Genomic DNA, 4,681 nt, shown 5'->3' with positions numbered 1-4,681 from the left:
TTGGTTAATGTTTTTTAATGTTTATGTATTTATGTTGAGAGAGGAAGAGAGAGAATGGGGAAAGGGCAGAGAGAGAGGGAGGGAGAGAATCCCAAGCAGGCTCCATGCTTTCAGAGAAGAACCTGATGCAGGTCTTGATCTCTTGACCTGTGAGATCATGACTGTGCTGAAATCAAGAATTGGAAGCTTAACCAACTGAGCCACCTAGGTGCCTTTCTTTGTTTAATTTTTAATCAATAAATATACAGTAAATCTTCAGGAACAGTGTTATATAAGTATACAAACTCATGTTTTCCCAGATAGTTGCTATGTTATCCAATTATTTATCAAATGATTCATGTATTTTGCCACTGATCTGAATTTCCACCTTCTCATATGCTAAATAATCTTATGTTTCAGCATTTAAACTAGCCATGTTTTTTAGTCCTATCCTGTAAGCTACCCTAGCTATAGAATATATGTGAACATTTAATAATTAATGTAGTCCTCACACTTAAGTTTCCCTTTTCAGAAATTTCCTGCCTGTCTAGTTTTGCTTGTTTACTTACTGTTGATGTACTACAGGTTTGGAGTGAAGACTTTGGAGTCACTCAGATTTGATCTATAATCTCAATATCCAGGTTGTGACTTTGGAAAATGAGAACCCTTTTGCCCCTAAATTTCTAAAATAATAGTAAAAACAGTAGCTATCTCAAGCATGTTATGGAAATTCTGCTGCAGGTAATTTAGTATTTCACCATTTGCTAATCCTAAGAAAGTTGCATTAAACATTGTTTTAGAAACAAAATCCTGGGGTGCCTGAATGGCTCAGCCGGTTAAGCATCTGACTTTGGCTCAGGTCATAATCTCACGTTTGTGGGTTTGAGCCTTACTTTGGGCTCTGTGCTGACAGCTTGGAGCCTGGAGCCTGTTTTGGATTCTGTGTCTCCCTCTCTCTCTGCCCCTCATCCTTTCATGCTCTGTCTCTCCCTCTCAAAAACAAACATTAAAAAAAATTAAAAAGAGTCCCTGATTTGGGTAGAGTGGCATCTGGTCAGTGGTGCTAGCCTCATATCAGTCTGGAGCAAAGCAATTCCTTGTTTATCCCAGCCTGGCTTTCAGTCTGTGCCGGTGCCTGGTTCATGCCCTGGACACACGGGTTTAAAAAAAAAAAAAAAAAAAAAAATTAAAAAGAAACAAAATCCTAAGCCAAATTTCATAAATACAGTCCAATGAAGAAAATCCCAATTCAGAGTAGTAATGCATCTAGTGGAAATATTAAAAGATAATAAAAGATAAAATTATAACTGTGTCATTCTAATTCTCTTTCCTTCTTTCTTCCTTCATTATCTCTCAACCTTATCTGTCAATAATAGAAGTCTAAAATCTCTTTCCTTTCTATAGGTTTTGAATGGCCAGCTGTAACAACAGTTCCTTTTTAATTATATAACTGAGTATATTCTATGGGCTATATACTTGCTTGACAAAATATTGTTTCCACCCAACATCTTTCCAAAGTTGGCATTTTCGAGATAAACAATGAAGAGTTTGGCTCACTTCTCTTATTTGTATCTCCTGTAAAGTTTGCTTACTACATGCCAAAGTGCATTTCCAAAACTTTAGGACGCCACGGCTCTTGTACCAACCTAGATTTTACGCGGTAGATGCATGCTCAGAAAAGAAATAGAACCACACGTACGTTGGTTTTACTATTTTGCCCGGTTTGAACAATCCTGGAAGCACAGGCTTTACTAAACTGCTGCAGCAGAACCCAAGACTCTTGTTTCTGGCTTCATAATGTCAAGGGACTGGTTTTGGAATATTTACTGTTGATATAGCAATGCCAGTAAATATGGTATGGTCCTGACCTCTGCATCATGCAGGTGTCTTCCTGATTCAATTTCAAGATCTTGGTCAGCACATGCCCAAGCCCGTTTTGTCGTGCTACCAGGAGTACTAGGAGCATATAGATATGGGGGACATCGTCAAAGAATCTATCATACTTCTAATTGGAGCTTCGGTATAAAACTGATAGAGATTAAAAGAAGGGGGAAATCTCATTAAGAGAGAAAAAAAACCCCACATTACTTCCAAACAAGCAATAATAGGACTGTTGAAATGAAATGGAAAAACAAGGAGAAAGTGGAATAATGAAAATAACTGCCATAAATGAAAATAACTGTCAACCTAGAATGCTATAACTACTAAAAATATTTTTAAAAATAAAAGTATTCAAATAAATTAAAATGTAAAGAGTAAGTCAATAGTAGAACTCTACCAAAAGAGCTGATAAATGGAGTGCTGTAGACGAAAGGAAAATGAAACATGAATTAAAATGCATGGCATCATTAATGCAAAGCCAGGAGTGAAGAAACAAACTCAAGGTGTGCTATATGTTTTTAGGACTTTCAAGGAAGTTGTAGAAGTAATATGCCTGCTTAATTATCATTAGTCAAGGTTCAGTATTAAAATCTCTAGGTTTGGGGTACCTGGGTGGCTCAGTCGGTTAAGGTTCCAACTTCAGTTCAGGTCATGATCTGGCGATTTGGGAGTTCAAGTCTTATTTTTTTTTTTAACATTTATTTATTTATTTATTTATTTTTTATTATAACACATAACCACATCTTTATTTCCATTTTTCTTGAGAGGGATTATCCTGTACAAATTTTTTTTTTTTTTTTACAAATAGTTTATTGTCAAATTAGTTTCCACATAACACTCAGTGCTCATCCCCAAAGTGCCCTCCTCCATGCCCATCCCCCCTCCGCCCCACATCCATCAGTCCTCAGTTTTTGTCAGCATTCAAGAGTCTCTCATGGTTTGCCTCTCTCCCTTTCCCCCACCATTTCCGCCCTTCTTCTCCCCCTTGTTCCTCCGTCAAGTCTTATGTCAGGCTCTCTGCTGAAAGCTCAGAGCCAGGAACCTACTTTGGATTCTGTGTCTCCCACTCTCTCTGCTCCTCCCCAACTTGTCTGTCTCTCTCTCAAAAATAAATAAATTAAAAAAATTTTTTTTAAATTTCTAGGTTAACCACTAAAGAACGTTTTTAAAATGAGCAACTAATAAATTAAAGGGATAAAAGTAATCACAAAAAAAACTTACACATGATTATTGTAAGTAAAGACAAGGAAGTAAAAAGGAAGGAACAAAAACTGGTTGGTCAGATTCCTTCTTATGGCCAAGATGACGCAACAGGAACTGGATATACTTTCCACCTGAAACAACTTAAAATAAAAAGGCAACATTTAAAAAACAATCGTTTTTAAGACATTGGAGGTTAGGCAATGAGATGAGCCCAATAATCACCTCAACCAACTCCTGAGGTCTTCCCAAGCTGAGGAGATGAAATTGTGAGTTATGAAACCAAAGCAGGTAAGGGTCAGAGTGCAAAGTATGGGAGGGAAGTGAGCTGCATAGACAGAGATCTGCAGAGGGTCCACTTTAGGTTTTTAGTCGAGTACTGACTAGAACATCTGAATGAAAAACAGGAGAGGCCAAGGTACCACCCGAGAAGATTAAAACGAGGAATGCCTGGAGTCTACTTGAGATTGGGGATAATTCCTGCTCTCACGAGTCAGAATGGAACAACACAACATGATTTACATGGCATTCATAGTGCTCTCAGGTTATTACCTCAGTGGTGGTGAAAAATTGGTCCCGCCTTAACAAAGTTTAAAGCAAGACCAGAATGGATCAGTTTCCAAGTAAAGTAACTGAATTCCAGAATAAGCTCAAAAGTATTTATAGAAGCATGAAATAATCCAGTATGCAAAATAGGTTAAATTCACAATGTCCCCAAAAGAGAGAATGAGGATGAAAGAAAATACTATTTGAAGACATAACAGCTGAACATTTTCCAAATTTGGTAGAAACTATAAGACCATAGATCAAAGATGATCAAACACTAGAACAAGAAACATAAAGAAAACTATCGTAAGACACAATATAATGAGATTGCTTAAACCTAGTGATAGAAAAATTTAAAAGCACTCAGAAAAAACACCCTAGAGGAACAAACCAAGAAGAGAGAAGACTTTTGTCAGAAACACTGCAAGCCAGAAAACAGTTGAAGCAACATTTTTAAAGTACAAGAAAAATAGAAGAAAGAAAGAAAACCTGCAGCCTAGAACTCTATGTCCAGTAAAAATACTTTTAAAAAATGAGAGCCAAAAATAAATAGATAGACTTTTTCAGACATATATTAGCTGAAATTCTTTATTAACAGACCTGTACTATGAACCATATTAAAGGAATTCCTTCAGATTCAAGGAAAATGATACCAGATGGAAATACAGATATACATAAACTCTGAAGAGCACCTCAAAATAGAACCTATGTGAGCAACTGATTTTTATTACCTATACCTTTCAAAAAGATATATGATGGTTGAAAGCAAAAGTGATGATATTATACTTCATTATGGGCTTATAATATGCTAAGAGTAAAATATTGACAATAGCACAAAGGTTGGGAAGGCAGAAATGTGATATATTATAAGACCTTTTTTATACTATATGTGAAGTGCTATAATATCACTTACAAATGGATTATGATAAATTAAAGATATTTACTAGAAACCTGAAAGTAACCTTAGAATAACATAACAAAGTGTTATAGGTAATAGCCAAAATGGTAGATAAGTTGGAATCATAAAATACAAAAATCCCAAGAAACAAGTATTTAATCCAAAACAGGTCAGAAA

The 4,681-nt window shown here is 36.0% G+C and overlaps 1 non-coding gene across 1 annotated transcript; it reads left to right on the top strand.

Moving 5' to 3' along the window:
* The first annotated feature begins 1,003 nt into the window (after positions 1-1,003).
* Positions 1,004-1,138, top strand: LOC144240757 (small nucleolar RNA SNORA48). Its single transcript, XR_013337845.1, has one exon. It is a non-coding gene; the product is annotated as a small nucleolar RNA SNORA48 (small nucleolar RNA).
* The last annotated feature ends 3,543 nt before the right edge of the window (positions 1,139-4,681 follow it).

This window comes from Crocuta crocuta, unplaced genomic scaffold (assembly GCF_008692635.1).
Source record: "Crocuta crocuta isolate KB4526 unplaced genomic scaffold, BGI_CrCroc_1.0 scaffold207, whole genome shotgun sequence".
Lineage (NCBI taxonomy): Eukaryota > Metazoa > Chordata > Mammalia > Carnivora > Hyaenidae > Crocuta > Crocuta crocuta.
Note: the sequence above shows the minus strand (reverse complement) of the source record. Positions and strands in the feature narration are given on the sequence as shown.